This window comes from Pan troglodytes, chromosome 19 (genome assembly GCF_028858775.2).
Source record: "Pan troglodytes isolate AG18354 chromosome 19, NHGRI_mPanTro3-v2.0_pri, whole genome shotgun sequence".
In the NCBI taxonomy this organism is placed as follows: domain Eukaryota; kingdom Metazoa; phylum Chordata; class Mammalia; order Primates; family Hominidae; genus Pan; species Pan troglodytes.
Genome location: NC_072417.2, coordinates 85299252 through 85316580, shown reverse-complemented (window position 1 = coordinate 85316580; position 17329 = coordinate 85299252). Strand labels below are relative to the sequence as shown.

Here is a 17329-nt window from a genome sequence, read left to right as displayed (position 1 = left end):
CATGTTGGCCAGGCTGGTCTCAAACTCCTGACTTCAGGTTATCTCCCGCCTTGGCCTCCCAAAGTGCTGGGATTACAGGCGTGAGCCACTGCGCCCAACCGTCCCCTCCCCATTCTATCCCCCTGTGTGGTCACTTGCAGCTGCTCCCTCGAGGGCAGTACTGGAGCCCTATGGGTGGCACTGTCCTGCATGACACACCTTGTACGATAACCCCTTTACTAACTCACCTCAGAATCACCTAACTTGAGTGTGTCATTTATTTCCTGCCAAGACCCTAAATGATACCATAACTGAAGGTTCAATGGAAAAATTTTAGCATTATGATGGCATTTGCTAACAATCTTGCTTACACACTCCTTAATAGTAAGCTAAACTTTTGACAGGCACCACCCAGGAGAATTTGGGGACTAGAGAAGATGGGACAATTCTGAAATAATGACAGGAACTAGCCTAAGTTTACTCACTTTCTTTGTTTATTGCTATTGTTACTGTTGTTGTTACTGTTATCTAAAATCATATAGATGACATGTGACTACATTCTGGTTAGAAACAATGGGATCGGTATATATAGGTTGACTAATTCCATCTCTCTTGCCCCACCACCCATCTCACTTTCCTCCTCTGGGTAACCACTAGAACAGCCTTGTATACTTTATTCTGGTCTTCTTTCTGGACACACATACACACAGTGCACACAAACACACAAATGAAGATAGAGCTTATAGATTTGGCTTATAGTATGCTATAGTCTGGATGTGTCCTCCCATAATTCATATGTTGAAATTCTAACCCCAAGGTGATGTATTGGGGGTAGGGCCTTTGGGAGGTGATTAGGTCATGAGGATGACACCCTTGTATATGGGATTAGTGCCCTTATAAAAGAAGCCTCAGGAAGCTATTTCCCCCTTTTGCCATGTGAGCACATCACAAGGGGTCAGCAGTCTGCAACCCAGAAAAGGACCCTCACCAGAACCCAACCATGCTGGTGCTCCGACCTTGAATCTCCAACTTCCAGAACTGAGAGAAGTAAATTTCTGTCATATATAAGCCACTCAGGCTATGATATTTTGTTGTAGTGGGCTGAACAGACTAAGACGTAGTATATGCATAGTTCTGCCGTTTCCCCATCAGTGTATATGGATACCTTATTCTTTTGTAACTGCAGTATGATATTCCATAGCATGGATATGTGATAAGTGATTTAACCATTTGCTACAAGTGGATAGCCTCTGGTTCAACTTCTGCATATAGTTGACTCTTGAACAATGTAGGAGTTAGGGGTGTTGAGCCACCAGGTAGTTGAAAACCTGTGTATAACTTTTGACTCCCCTGAAACCTAACTAATAGACTTGTATTGACTGGAAGACTTACCAGTGACATAGACATTATTTTAACACATATTTTGTATGTTATATGTACTATATACTGTATTACTACAATAAAGTAAGGTAGAGAAAAGACAATGGTATTAAGAAAATCATAAGGATAATTACCATTTGACCCAGCAATCCCATTACTGTGAGGCAATCCCATTACTGTGAGGCAATCCCATTGCTGTGAAGACATTTTGTGGATGTCATTAACATCAACAATCAGTTGACCTTGAGTAAAGGAGATTATCCTTGGGAATAAGGGTGGGCTTCATCCAATGAGTTGAAGGCCCTAAAAGCAAAATCTGAGGTTTTCTAGGGAAGAAGAAATTCTCCTCAAGAGTATACCATCAACTCCTGGCTGGGTTTCCCGCCTGCCAGCTTGCCTATAGATTTGGACCTCAAGATTGCAACATCCACAATTGCCACCCTATTGGCCTGCCCTACAGATTTCAGACCTCCCAGTGCCTACAATTGCTTGAGCTAATTCATTAAAATAGATTATCTGTCTATCTATCATCTATCTCTCTATCTATGTATCTATCTATGTATCTATGTATGTATGTATGTATGTATGTATGTATGTATCTATCTATCTATCTATCTATCTATCTATCATCTATCTATCATCTATCATCTACTATTAGTTCTGATTCTCTGGAGGACCCTGACTGATACAGAGATTTAGTACCTTGCCCATGTTTCAACTTTAAGAATTGGGGCTGTAAGACTCAGAGGCTGCTGAGGCTGCAGAATAGAATCTCACAAAGCCATTCCAGCCCAGGTCCTGCCTGCTGCTTCCAGAGATACCTCACAGCTCCTGCTCCTATGCTCAGACATATCTGGCCTCTGGGTTTCCTAGCTGACTGGTCCCTGTCCTCTGTCAGCAACAGAGATCTTCTCCAATCCTTCCTGGTGTCTGTTCATACCATCCCCACGACAAGTCAGTGTCATTGTTTTGTGATCCCAGTCATCCGCGGACAGGCATACCTCCGTGGGCCTGCCACTTCTGACTCCCTCCTTCCCAAGCCATCAGCTCCAGGAGCCTGCCCAGCTGTCTCGATTGGGTCACCTGCTGGAATTCCCCGCTAGTGACGACTTCTCCTCACAGGTGCTTGAGGAAGGCAAGACCTGCACAGGTTGCATTTCGGGAAAATCACTCATGATCGATCCTCATTTCCCCATTGAACCATCAGAACACACACAGTTCCCTATCACAGCAGCAAAACAAAAAGAAAAAGAAAAGTGCTTTGGAAAAGATTTGTCCTCTTAAAAAAAGTAATAAAAATAAGACCTCTTAGGCTATTCACCGTTGGGGTGAGGAAGAGGTGGAAACCTTGCCAGAACAGGTCTCCAAAGTTTCCTGTTTTCAGGCAAGCGAGGAGCAGAGTGCAAACATCCTTCTTCATTTACGGTCTTTGTTCTTGCTCAGTCAGTGTGCTGTGCGGCAGGGTGGCCTTCCAGGCGCATGCTCCCATCTGCGTTATCTGCCTCAGATCAAAAGAGAAAATGCATGAGAATGTGCTCGGAAGGCCTGGATAACGCATACATGCCAGCTATAATCATAATCATGAGTGCGTGGGCTGGGACCTCTTGGGGAATCTAAGCCTGTGTCTCTTTCTCTTCGATCTGTCTCCTCTGGTCTAACACTCATTGCATGTTAATGGGTCAGCACTAGGCTGAGCACTGGGTGAGGGGCTCCTCTCCGATGGATCCGTTTATGAACCAAATCGAAGGATGAGAGTTTCCGTTTCTCCCAGAGAACATGAGGACTAAAGAATTCATTCATTCAGCACCTTTGAGCATCCACTCTTCAGATTCTATCTGTGAAATTGCCTCTGCCTTCTCCCCAAAGATCTAAGAAATCCATAGTCATTTGCCCAAGACAGTCCTAGTCGGAGAGTAAACCCTAGGGTCTCACTGTTTATTGCCCCTCTGGGCAGCCCAGAAACAGCCCAGGACTTCTCCTAGGTGCTGGTATGAGGCTTGGCACTGAGAAGCATGCTTGCAAAGAAATGTTGTTGTCAAATGAATTTGGCTATTTGATTATCTAGGGAATTTGAAGCTGATGTAAAGTACAAGGCAGGGATCTGGGAAGGGCTGTGTTTGGCTTCCCGTACAACCCCCACCAAGTGGTTGAATGCTCAGGAAGAGTAAGCAACCAGTGATAGATGGGGGTGGAGTTGGGGACAATGTCCTTATACCAGGAAAAATTAGCCCCAGCTTTTAAATCCTAGCAGCAAGGTGCTGGGGATTCAGGTTAAGGTCTTCATGGAAGAAATTGGGCTTCAGGGCAGTGGCCGAGTTAAGTGAATAAACAAGTGTGGAAAGAATCAGTCTCTGAGCCTGATATTTTGGGCAAGATGTTGCCACACGCCTAGTGGGCTGGACGGCTAGGAATATGTGTCTTTTATTTAGAATTTGGCACACTGGGAAGTATATTTGCATATGTTCCCGCTTAGGGCTCACAGCATTGGGAGGTAGGAAGGATAGGTACTCTCATCCATGCTCTGTTATTTTTGAGGATGAGGAAACTTTTCCAACGCTGCACAGCTAAAAGGCAGCAGAATTCAGAATGTTGGTAAGCTCGACTTGAAGCCCAGTGCTCTTTTTACCTCGTTATCACGGAGGCCATTTTTGAGGACTGGCAAAAGCACTTCGCATTCTGACAGGGGCTTGGCACTCTCTGCAAAGTGAGTTTGCTCATGGAACCAAGGTTGGGGTTTTGCTGCAGCAGTATTGTACTGTGAGTTGGGAGATGGGGGCAAAGCGGCTGTCACAAAACTGATGTTCTAAGGGATGGTGCTGGCTGATTTTCCTTTCCAATTTGCAGGACTCCTGCCCAGCACACAGCCAGGGGCAGGAACCCAGCCCTGGACACAGGGAGCAGAGGCCAGCCATGCAGGTTGTGTGCAGCGTGGCGAGATCGCGGCAGGGCTGGCTTCCCACTACGTGATTGGGAGCATGCGGAGGCAGGGCGGTTGAACTGCGGGTGACCCCGCGAAGCAAGGAGGCTAATTAAAGCTTCTCTTCCCCACACTTCAGTCACAAGCCCCTCCTGCCCTTCCTCCTGATGGTGCGGCTGATAAGGAGGGATTGAATTTATGAAAAGCGATGAAGATGTTTGGATAAGCCCCGGTACCAAGGCAAGCCGGCCGAACGAGTTAGGGCCTGACAGAGGCAGCAGGGTGGCTGAGAGCGTCCTTAGGGGCAGGCGAGGCAAGGAGTAGAGGGAAACAGAACCAAATGCTAAACGTGACAGCCCGCAGGCCTGGCCTCGGACTGCACACCTTGGCAGTTCAGGTGGAAATGGACTTGCTGAGAGCTGGCTCTGCTGAGATCGCTGGGCTTGCAACCGACAGCTCTCAGACCTGCCACCAACTCTCCTGAGAGTAAATAGGAGGAAGTGAGGCTGATGAGTGGGAAAGCGGGGAGACTAGAACCTCCTGTCTCCTTTCTCGTGAATGGTGTGGTTGTTCTCATGACCATTGCATGGATGTGGAAAGTGAAGCTCAGAGAGGTTAGGTAACCTGGCCAAGGTCACACAGCTATAAGGGATCTAGGAATCAAAGCCAAACAGTGAACTGAAAAAACATAAAAAATCAAGCAGTGAAGTTAACCTGCTCCAAGCCAGTCCACGGTGCCACATGGCGAGATGGGTGTCCTGGTGTGTCTACCAGGATTGCAGGGTGAGATCTAACTTTTATCCCAGGCGGCCTCGATGCAGCCATTGTCCAGGTGGCTCCTTACCTGCCCCTCTCTATTGGCCCCTCTGGCTTTCTGCAAGGGGTTACAGGGAGCAGGTGCTATCCGCAGACCCGGAATTCTTCCACCCCAAACTCTCAATGTTGGCTGTGGAAGCACCAGTTTCCAAGGTCTTTAGAAGGGAAATGCCCCAACATCTGCCCAACCCCAAACACCCATGCCATGCTGTCCCAGAGGAGCCCTGGGGTTCTTACGGCCACCCGGTCTCCTGGCCTGGCCCACCTGGCCCCGCTCAGGGCTCCTTGCAGCTTCGCTCCTCCTAGGTGCTGCCCACTCCCAATCCTGTGCGTGATTCCTGGGTAGATGATGGAGGCAAGTGGCTGCCTCTGGTGTCCCTGAAGCTGGGGGTGGGTCCACGAGGAAGGCAGGCTAGCTGGCACAAGTATAATGTCCTATGAGATGGATGTGTCACTAACCTCTAAATTAAAAGGGACACCCCCAACCCCAGCATGCTTGGGAAGAAGGTAAGGGCAGAGGCAGGAGTGGGTGTCCTCAGCAGAGTTTCCCTAACTCGAATCTCCTGGGTTGTGACTTTCTCCTGCCTCCTAGAAACCAGCCTTGGAGTGAGGCCGGTAAGCCGCACCTGCAGAGATGGGTCCTCCCAACACGGAGTTGTCTTCCTCCCCAGCTTGCTCCCCTTCCTCCCCAGCATTGCTCATTCATAAAATGAGGACTCAACCCATTTGAATTAGCCAAATTTCATAGCATGCTCATTTCAGCCAACTCCAAAGTCAAAGTCAAATGTGCTCCTTAATACATTATTTTGAACGCCAGATTTTCCATCCATTTCCCAGTTTTTGGGAATGCATTTTCACCAAGAAGGTAACACTATGATCCAGATAATTAAGGCCGGGACCATCTGGTTTGGTCTGGTCTGATCCAGTTGGGGCTGGGAGGTAGTCAGAAAGAATAAAACCAGGATGGAGGGAATGTCTGTGCATTTTGATATAAAATACCCACCATTCTGGTTAAATGCAAGGCACGATGTATAAATCAGCCTGAGTCATTTAAGTGAACAGTTCAGACTTGGCTTTAATGTTGGTCATGGTGCCCACGACTCACTTCATTAGTGTCAGTTTAACAGTTGGTTACATGGGCCAGGGGTAAATTAATGATTACTTATTAGTTAAGTGGACATGGAGCTTTTACATAAAATGCCAGTGGCACAGAGACCTTTCCAATGGCCGTGCAGGCTGTGATGGGCAGGGTAGGGCTGTGGACCGGGGAGAGTTGGAGCTCCCAGGAGGATGGCTTACAAAATATCCCCTGAACCCCAGCATGTCTGGCTGGGCCTCACCTGGAGCTCAGCCCAGGAGGCCCCTGGAAAGGTGAGCTGTTGCCCCTTTGGGGCCGAATCATTGTCTGAGCAAGAGCTTTCTCTGCAGAACCAGAGACCAGCCCAGGAGGCAGCTCCCTAGAGCCCAGAAGAAATGGAGAGAACGGCACCTGGGCCTCCCTTCTGGAGAAGAAGCTGCCTGTGCAGTCTGGATTGGGTTTTTCTTGTGCCAAGAGGGGAATGCACACCGATGATTTACGCAGACATTTATAGAAAGCATACGGCTTTGCTCATTCATAAAATGGAAGAACAGTGTGTTTTCTGCCCTGGCTGGGCTCTGGGGCAGCTCTCAGGGTAGTGCGGCTGATTGTAATTGTTTCTGGACATGCCCTGATTTGCCTGCGGGGAGAAGGCCAAGGTTGCATGGGAACAGGCCACAGATGGAGCCCCAAGTGCAGGCAGCCTGCCCCGTGGAACAGGGCCAAGTTGAACTGTTAGAAGGGTCCTCTCCAGGTCCTGCTGTCCCTCCAGCCCTCCACCTTCCCATGCCTCCTTCCACTCCTCCATCTTCCAGAGCCTCCTGACTGCTGGGAAGGCAGCAGCCAGGGTCAAGTGACATGAAGACATGGGGTTGGTGGCGGGGGCGCCTTGTGAGAATGCAAGGGAAAGGGGATTCTTCCTGGCCTGCCTGGTCAGTCAGGTAAGGGGTTTCTATGCAGCCTGAACTGATGCTGGCTGGCAGCCCCATAGGAGCCAAGGTCGGGTCTTCCTTTGCCTAAGCAGCCAGTGTCTCAGGTGAGCTGACTGTTGACTCAGGGTTTCAGCATCTTCTCCACATCTGGCCCAGCAGCCTTGCCCCCCCAGTGGGTGAATGGGCAATAGAGAACTAGCTTGTCAGAACCCATGGACCAACAGTGAGGGATTTTATTCAGTGCTGCTCTGATCCCCAGCTCTGATGTCAAGGGCTATGGCATGGGCTCTGGGGAGGGATGTATGTGGTGCTAGTGGATCTGGACTGCGGTGTTTTTTGTTTTGTTTGTTTGTTTGTTTGTTTGTTTTACAGAGTTTCACTCTTGTTGCCCAGGCAATGGTGCAATCTCGGCTCACTGGAACCTCCGCCTCCCGGGTTCAAGCGATTCTCCTGCCTCAGCCTCCTGAAGTAGCTGGAATTACAGGTGCCCGCCACCATGCCCAGCTAATTTTTTTTTTTTTTTTTTTTTTTGGTATTTTTAGTTGAAACGGGGTTTCACCATGATGGCCAGGCGGGTCTCGAACTCCCGACCTCGTGATCCACCCGCCTTGGCCTCCCAAAGTGCTGGGATTATAGGTGTAAGCCACCACACCCGGCTGATCTGGGCTGTTTTAAGTGAACGCTCGAGCTGGGCAAAATGAATAGTGGTGTCTTTTCTGTTTTCCACCCCCCTCTTTCAAGCCAAAGGCTCAGGAACTTGGTCAAAGAGGTTGGAGGCGTGGGCTAGATGACCCATCCCAATCCCATCCCCTGAGGAGTGAGTTCCAGCAACGCTTCACCGTGGGCCAGTTCTGGACGCTGGACACCGAAGGTCGGGGTGTCTGCAGGTTTTTTTCTTTCCTCCCGAGGCCTCGCTGTGGCTTAAAAACTGGCTGCCTTCTCCCTCTTGCTGCGTTCTCAGCTGGTCTTTTTCTCTGTGCTTGCACATGTATGTGTCCTAATCTCTTCTTCTTCTTTTTCTTTTTTCTCTTTGTTTTCTGTTTTTTGTTTGTTTGTTTGTTTGTTGTTGTTGTTGTTTTTTTTTACGTTCCAGCTGGTCTCTTTTTTTCTTTTTTTAAAAGTCAATTTAATTTAATTTTAAAAAATCAACAAATAGTAACTGTGCATATTCATGGGGTACATAGCGATGTTTTGATCCACAGACTGTATAGTGATCAGATCTGAGTGATCAGCATAGCCATCATCTCAAACATTGATCTAATCTCCTCCTTTTATAAGGACATCAGTCGTATTGGAAATGGGCTCACCCATATCACCTCATTTTACCTTAATTACCTCTTTGAAGGCCTTTTCTAGAAATACAGCTGTGCTTTCAAAATATCGAGGCTTCTTCTGGTCACTGGGCTAAGCACAAGTGGAAAATACATTGTCTAAGTTCAATGAATCCTCAGGTTATGATACAGGATCAAACTCTACCTGAAAAACAGTTCAAAAGCTATGGAAACACATTATTATATCCTTGTGGCCCATGTTTATTAATTGTATGTTGTAACTTTAGCTCTAGTGATTAGCACTCATTTGCATTAAAGAATTATAAGGACAGGTGAGCTTAGAAAAAAAAAGAAAAATACATTGTCTAATTTAACCATAACACAGCCCTGAGATGTAGGTATCATCACCCCCATTTACTGAGGAAACAGGCTCGTGGAGGTTAAAGGAAATTGTCCCAGATGCCTGATTCCAAAGCCCCATCTCTTAAGCAAAACAAAAATGCAAGGATGCTGGATGGAAAGCATCCAAGAATAAGGGTTATGTGGTGCCTGCATCAGAAACCGCCCTGCACTCTCTGCAGCCCTCTGGCCTCCCCATTTTGCTTAGGTGGAAACCACTGTTCTTTACAGTCCTGTTATGAGGGGCCAGTGACTCTGGTGTCCCCTCTAACTAGCACTGCCTGACCCATGTGGAAGCTGATAATTTCCTGTCCCTGGAGAGACCTTAAGGCAAGGCTTCTGAATTGGGGGAAACTCAGTGTCGCCATGTGTACAATGCGAGTGGAGAAACCTCGCCCAAGTATTATTTATTAGAAGATCAGCATAGGGGGATGGAGTAACCCAACAAAGAATTGGACAGTGCTGGCACCAAAAATGAAGATGGTCACAGGGACCCTTGTGTCCAGGCTGTGAACAACTGCTAAGAATGTGGCATGCAGAGCTGCACTGGTGGAAGGAAATCATATCTTCACAAGGCAGAGGCCTTGTGCCTCTACATCCTTTTCTTTTGGCTCCAAGAATCTGTTCTGAAAGGGAACCAGCACTTTCCATAGAGTTGATTCTTTGAGTTTCTTTGTTTCTTTTATTTTTTCTTTTCTTTTCTTTTCTTTCTTTCTTTTTTTTTTTTTGACACAGAGTCTCACTCTATCACCCAGGCTGGAGTGCAGTAGCATGATCTCGGCTCACTGCAACCTCTGCCTCCAAGGTTCAAGCGATTCTTGTGCCTCATCCTCCTGAGTAGCTGGGGTTACACCACCATGCTCAGCTAATTTTTGTATTTTTAGTAGACATGGGGTTTCACCACATTGGACAGGCTGACTTCAAGTGATCTGCCTGCCTCAGCTTCCCAAAGTGCTGGGATTACAGGCGTGAGCCACCGCACCCGGCCTAGGAACAGGATATTTGTATCATCTTAAAGTGTGTCCTTTCTGACTGCTTATTAATTTGCAAGGGAAGAGAAAAACCCACAAAAGCAACTATTATTTGTGGGAAAACTGGGCAATATCATAAGCAGGGGATCAAAAATACAATCACCCAAGAGGGCAGATGACATCTCGTGCCTCCAGAAGGGACACCATGAGGACATAGCATCACCTAGTAGCACAGCTGCCCGGAATGTACAAAGTCTATTTGTTCACCAGGAAACATCAGACAAAAGCCCTAGGCGGAACAGTCTATTAAACGAAAAGAGGTGTAAGCTGGGACTGTATTCTTTAAAAACGTGATTGTTATAAAAGGGTGAGAAAGCTGTGCAATGTTTCAGATTGGAGGTGGCCAAAGAATCAAGGCAGCTTTATGCAACGCCAGTCTCTAGATTGGATTCTAAGCTGGAGGGAAACCATGGAAGAAAGGAAAGTATTGCATTAATTGACAAAACTGGAACATAGATGGGGATTAAAGTAGTTTATCAATGCAAATTTGGGAAGGTGGTGACTGCACTGTGGTTATATAGGAGAATATTGTGAATCCCAGAACTCTGGGAAGCTGAGGTGGGTGGATTGCTTGAGTCCAGGAGTTCGAGATCAGCCTGGACAACATGGCAAAACCCTGTCTCTACACACACACACACACACACACACACACACACACACACACACACACACAAAGCTGGGCATGGTGGCACATGCCTGTAGTTCTAGCCACTTGGGAGGCTGAGGTGGGAGGATTGCTTGAGCTGGGGGGAGCAGAGGTTTCAGGGATTTGTGATTGTACCACTGCACTCCAGCGTGGGTGACAGAGCAAGACCCTGTCTCAATAAAATAAAATGTTAATAATAGAAAACCCTAGGTGAAGGGTATACAGGCATTTCTTTTACTATTTCTGTAACTTTTTATAAATTTGAAATTTTCCCAAATACAAAGTTTAAAACATGGCCCAAAACAGAAAGCATGCATTGCAGGAGCGCCACCTAGCATTCTGGTGTGCCGGATCAATTTTTCTTGACACCGTGAAAGGATCAGCATCCAGTTGGTAAAATAACCAAATCCTGCCGCTCTAGTCCACCTCCTCATCCCTGCCAGCTGCCTGGTACCAGCTTCATTCCCAGTGTCTGGCTTTGGCTTGTTTCTGCTGTCTGCAATGCCTTTCCCTCTTCTTTCTGCCTTCCTGGCTCTTGTCTATTCTTCAGAGCCTGTTTTGAGCCCATCTCCTCCATGAAGCCTTCCTGGACTGCTGCAGCTCACAGTGTATATTCCCCAAAGACACAAGACCAATTTTACATGTCTTTGTGTGATAGTCATTAATGCTGCTGCTGAATATTTCTAGCTTTCTGATTATGGTGAATTAGTTAGGACTGTACTTCCTGGCCCTTGTTGGGGTTGGGTGGGGTCATGTAACCAGTTATGGCCAATGAGTTATAAGCAGCAGGGTGTGTCACTTAAGGGCTGAGCCCTCCTTTTCATCTTCGCTGGTGACCAGCAATAATATTCCAGTTGTGGCTGCTCCATCAGCCTGGGTCAGAGAGTGGCCACAGCATGGAGCAGAGTCGCTAGCTGACTTGCAACGGACATGTAGCAAAAACAAGAAACAGACCTTTGTTATCTTAAGCCGTGGAGATTTGGAGGTTGATATGGTTAGGCTTTGTGTCCCCACCCAAATCTCATCTCGAATTGTAATCCCCAGGTGTTGAGGGAGAGACCTGGTGGGAGGTGATTGGATCATGGGGGCGGTTTCCCCCATGCTGTTCTCAGGATAGTGAGTGAGTTCTCACAAGATCTGATGGTTTTATAAGAGGCTCTTCCCCTTTCACTTTCTACACATGCTCTCTTACCTGCTGCCATGTAAGACATGACTGCTTTCCCTTCCACCATGATTGTAAGTTTCCTGAGGTCGCCCCAGCCATGTGGAACTGTGAGTCAATTTCTTTATAAATTACCCTGTCTCGGGCAGTTATTTATAGCAGTGTGAGAACGGACTAATACAGGGGTTATTCATTCTCTTATCTAACCTATCCTGTCCTGCACTTATACGTCATACCTTTACAAATGTTGTTCCCTCTACTTAGAATGTTCCCCCTCCTTTCACCTGGCAAGCGATCATTAATCTTCCAAAGCCCCGTTCGAGTATCACCTCTTCGCTAACGTCCTCTAGAGTTAGAAACATCCTTCCAGGCACTGCTTCTGTTTGGTCATTCAACATATCATGTGTTTACTGTATAGCAGGCTCTATGCTAGGTGCTGGGTTCATACAGCCTCCATACAACCAAGCCCCTGCCTTCCTGGGGCTTCCATAGGGAAGACTTAAGTTTACAGCCTCAGTCTCCTTCTCTTGATATAAATGCCACGAGGGTAGGACTCAGACCTAGTCACGTTTGTGTTTCAGCACCTGGCAGAGAGTAGGACGCCAGTAACTATTGATTAAAAGTCAGAGTTGCACCTCTTTTTTTTGAGCAAACCCAGCCCTCATCCATCCTACTCGTGTATGCAATTCACACATGTTTTCATGACCCCTGTTTTGTCCCCCTTCCTGGATCTCGGGCCCTTTGGGAGTGAGGCTGTGCCTTACCGTTCTGTGCATGTGTGAGTCGGAGCTGCTGGTCCAGGGAGGCCTGAACACACACGAGCTATGCAGCAGATGTCTTGCTCACAGCTCATAGAGATGGGGATGGAGACCATCATAAACTCATTCCAACAATGACATTATTTATGCAGAAAGTGGCAAACAGGTGACATTGAGATCGAAGGCTTTCCATCTGCAGGTGCTGCTACTGTGTTGTGGGCTTGTCCTTGGGAATGAACAGTAGACTGGAGACAGAGTCCTAGACATAGCCCCAGAGTCACTGGTGACTCTGTTGGTCATTGGGCTGGTCCTGTCCCTTCTCTGGGCTTTGATGTCCACTTTTCCAAAATGGGGAGTGGTTGGGGGATCTTCACTTCTCTGTTTCCTCAAAGGCAACCTAAGCAGGTTCATGTGGGATAACCCCAGAAAGATCCCAGGAGGAGCATGTGGGGGAACCTTCTTTTTATGCATAGTTTAAGGGGAGGGAGAACAGCTCTGGCCTGGTCCAAGCCATTGCACACACTGTCCTTGTGGCCTGGACTCCCGGGAACATTTCTGGCATTTGGGGGGAAGGTTTGAGTTTGCTATTTTCCAAGCAGCGCTGCTTCCCCGTCCCAAGAGAAAAAAACTGGCAGAGGAGAGCCGTGCCCTCTCACCCCTCCTCTCTGCATGGTGGTAACACTTCAGTGGGCTCTCTAATGAGCCTGCACCCCTCCCTAAAGCCATGGCTTGTTTGCTTCTCCCGGGAGCCTGGCACTGAGCCCTAGATGCTGTCATTGTCTTGGGGACAGACTCCCCTCTCCCCAGCTCCTTACGTGGCTCACACCACTAGGTTGGGCAACTTTGCCCCGAACCAGGCTCGCACTCTGGAGATCCTTGAGCGGTTCCTCCATCCCCGGTGGCTGCTGAGAGCAGCACAAATCGGCTCAGCTGGTGCTGTGTGCACGTGTGCGCCTTTCCGTCTGGAAAGTTCTCAGGCTGGGCGAGGAGGGCCGATCTGCAGACATTTCATTCACAACTTGTTGTTGGTCAGTATTTCTCTTCCAAGGGAGGCGGAGGTGTGGTTGCAAAATAAATCTTAGTTTTTTTTTTCTCCTCCCCAAAGAAATCATTGTGTTGTAATGCGGGGAGAGCCCGAGACGATGACATTTTTATGGGGCTGCCTCTGGTGAAGACTGTAGTGTCTGCTCGGGCCATCCAGAGGGTCCGTAGATCTCTTTCTCTCTCCCATCGCCATCCCCCGCCCCCTTTCTCTCACAGTAATACAACTTCAGTTCAATACTTGTCTAGAATTCTCAGTGGGGCTACCTAGGCTAAGAGGGGGCGGGGGCGGGGGAGATGACATCATATCCTCACCAGCGGATTGGCTGCTTGCAGGCTTCAGGAATGATATCATCTCGGCTTGTGCCTCCCCACCCCCCTTTACTTCCAGTCCTTTCCTGGCCGGGCAAGGCCCCCCTCCCCAGCACCCCACCCCAGGATACCCCGTTGCCTTGGAGACCACAGTTTTCCACCCCGTTGTCTGAAGGAATAGCAATTCATTATATGTGTGACGTGGGGGTGAAGGGTGCAGGGAGGGAGACCCGGGCTGGACGGTTGGGAAGGAAGGTCGTGGACAACAAAATAATGAACAAAAATATGTTTCACGCATGAGAAGCTGTCCGAGATGGCAGTGAGGGAGAGGTCATGGCAAACGGTGTTTATGGCATGGAAAAGTGAAGATTCAAAAAAAAACCCAAGGAGAGGCCAAGATAGTGTGGAAAATATCCACCCCCTCCCACAGACAGCTCATTAGGAAGGTTTTGGAGGGAGACTCGCAGGAGGTCAGGGGCTGCTGTGTTATCTTTGGAGGAAAGGCCATTCCTTCTCTTCCCCTCCGCAGACGTATCCAGTGAGACAACTCTCTCCCCAGCAAGCTTTCTCAGGGAGCAGGCAGTTTCTTGAAAAAATGAACCAGATGAGGATCCACCCACCTCCAGAAACAAAGACTGTGGCTGTCTCCAAGAATGAAGCACCAGTCTCTTAGTTGGTATCCCCAGGAGACCAAGGTGGGAGGGAAGCATTGCCCATCGAGGTTGTATGTGGTGTACGTCTGTATCTGGGTGTGTTTCCATGATCTGTGGATGAACTGCATATGCCAATCATATTCACTAGGGAATATTTCAATCCTTATTTCCCTGGGACAGGTTAAAGACAGCAGCTCACAAATTCCCCCGGGTCCTGTCCTACCTCCTTGCACGCCTTCCCCACTCTTGTCTCTTTCCAGAGGCACTCAATCTCTCTGCTTGCACTGTTCATATGTGTCTATTTATTGTATTTCTCCAGGTGTGTTTAATGTTGATTTTCTTGTCCAGGGCATTCTTTAGATTCAGCAATTCAAGGTTTGAGGTTTAGAATATTGGCGGGGACTCCTGGCAGGGATTCTGCTTTTTTGGATCCCTAATGATGTGTCAACCCCCAACTCTGTCTCTTCTTGGCCTCTCATAGGCTGCCTCTGAGGCTGTTACAGGTGATTCTGAAACTACAGCTTTCTAGTTAGAAGGAAAATAAGCACATGGCAAAAAGAGATGTTAAACAGCTACCCGCACCTACCTGAGTGTTGAAGAATGTTGGGTAATAAGGAGAGAGTCAATAGATGCATTTTAGGAACAGATTGTTTTAAAATGTGTGTGCAGAGATTGGTGTATATTTTTTCCCTATGTCTACAACATACTAACAACTCAATAAATGTTGGCTATTGTTATCTTCTTGTTTATTCTTACAGATTTTGTCAGCTAAAAGTGCATTTTTAAATACCAGCTAAAATGGATGAAAACTGTATACACTATACACAAACATACACATACATGTGCGGGTCTGTGTGTACGTGCATGTCTCTATATATACATATATGTCTCTGTGTGTGGGTCTGTGTGTGTGTGTCTATGTGATTGCATTTCCTTATTTCTGTTTTTGAGCTTTCTCAAATGTTTTGCAGTGAGTAGGTATTACAAATATAATCAGGGAAAAGAAGCTATTTTGAAAAATCGGTCATTGGGCAGGATGTTCCAAAGGGCAGATGAATGTAACTTCCAAGATGAAGTAACCGGATGTCTGTCAACTCAGAAAACAAGGTATGCGTTTGTCCCCTGTGGGGTGGTGACGTGAACCTCTCTGGAGTCCTGTGGCTCCTCTTCATTCTGCCTTGGCCTCATTTCTCTGCTTTAGAGGAAACGCAGCTCCTCTGAGTGCCAGGAATGGAGGTGATCTCGGGCAGCCTTCTAATCCATCCTCCTCCCATCTAAACTGAAAAGTGGATATTAATCCAAGATTTCCACAATCTGTCACCTCAGAATCCACACGCCCAAAACCAAAGTCATAATTTCTGAAACTATCTCCTACCACCCCCTAAAGTTCCTGTGTTTGCCCCAAGAACTACTATTTTTATCCAAGCCAAAACATGTAAAGTCATTTTTGATTACTCTCCGTATGTCAGTCTCTAAGAGTCACCAAGAACAGTTCATGTTTCCTTCCAAGTATGTCATTGCAGTCATCTTTTCCACTGTCCCACTTTTCTAATTCAAGCCATTTCTTTCAAATTCCAGCTTACATGCCTTCTCTTCCATGAAGCCTTCCTTGATCACTCCTGTCTTTACAGATGAACGGCTAACTGGAATACCAACAGAATAAACAGACTTTAGTCCTGCCATCCGCCCTGGCCCATGCAGCCTGGCATTGTTTAGGGGATCATACCTGGCTTCCCACCCAGGCCACATGACTCTAGAGGGCAAGACTTAATAAGGTCACGTAGTAGGAGCTCAATATAATGTATTGATTAGACAAGAGGAAACCACTTCTTCTCTTGACAAGCCATGTTGGTATTTTACCTTCTTCCTTTTATAGATATACCCTCCCAAACACCTGCCCTGAATGCCTACCATTTAATTTAAGCTAGCTTTTCTCTCTCTTTCCTAGTCTAATTTCTCATCTGTTCTTGTCCGTTAAGATATTGATGAAACTCTACCTAAACTCCACCTTTAGAGTTTAATTATTCTCCCAGTAAGTAGTTGATTCTCTTAGTTGATTTGAAAGGCAGGACAGTCCAAGGTTTAAGGGTGTGGATTCTGGAGCCAGAACACCTAGATCCAGGGGGTCTAATATGGTAACAACTAGCCACATGCACCACGTAAATTTAAATATAGTTAAATAAAATTTAAAATTCACTTCCTCAGTTATACCAGTGACTTTTCAAGGACTTAATAGCCACATGTGGCAGTGGTGACCCCACTGGAAAGCATAGACATGGGACATGTCTATCACTGCAGAAAGTCCTAATGCAGAGCACAGGCTAGATCCACTGTGTGTGCAACCTTAAGCAGAAATACTGTATTTGACTTTCTGGGCCAATTTCCTCATGATTCCTACCTCGTTGAGTTGTTCAAGCCTTGAATGAGTGAATACACATAAAATACTTGGAATATGTCTAGTGCATAACCACCACTCACTCATAGTTAGTTGTTACATTCTGCACAAGCTTGTGTTCTAGCTATCAATTCATCTCTGTGACCTCATCATGGGTCTGTCTTGCATTTTTTGGTAACAGCATTCTCAGGGCCTTCTGCCAAGGGCCCGCTTTGATCTCCCTTAAAGGACAGCATTATCTGACCAGAGGTATTCATGGGGCCCACCTTCCTACTCAGTCCCATACACATTTCTTTATAAAGCCATCAGCGCCCCCTTAGAAGTAAGAAGTGCTCCGTGTGGGAGCTGGGGAGGGGCTGTGAGGTTGGCAGTGAGCCCCTGTGGCTTTCAGGATGGGCTCCTTGTCTTGGTCACCACCAGGCCATGGAAGCTCTGTTTTCTCCCCGGGACCCGGGGCAGCGAGTAGAGAAGCTGGAATGATGTTTAATCAGCCTGGGCATTCCTCACTGGTGACCTAATGAGCCGGCATGACTAAATGACCATTAGACGGAATGTTTGT

At 47.3% G+C, this 17329-nt stretch overlaps 2 long non-coding RNA genes across 2 annotated transcripts; both read right to left on the bottom strand.

Moving 5' to 3' along the window:
* Window positions 1–1385: 1385 nt before the first annotated feature.
* On the bottom strand, window positions 1386–13828 carry LOC134808982 (uncharacterized). The gene is made up of 3 exons (XR_010153374.1): window positions 12376–13828; window positions 2361–2857; window positions 1386–1662 (listed from the first exon to the last, which is right to left on the bottom strand). It is a non-coding gene; the product is annotated as an uncharacterized LOC134808982 (long non-coding RNA).
* A 1273-nt stretch (window positions 13829–15101) lies between these two features.
* Window positions 15102–16864, bottom strand: LOC107969316 (uncharacterized). The gene is made up of 3 exons (XR_001711079.4): window positions 16774–16864; window positions 15959–16018; window positions 15102–15654 (listed from the first exon to the last, which is right to left on the bottom strand). It is a non-coding gene; the product is annotated as an uncharacterized LOC107969316 (long non-coding RNA).
* Window positions 16865–17329: the final 465 nt, after the last annotated feature.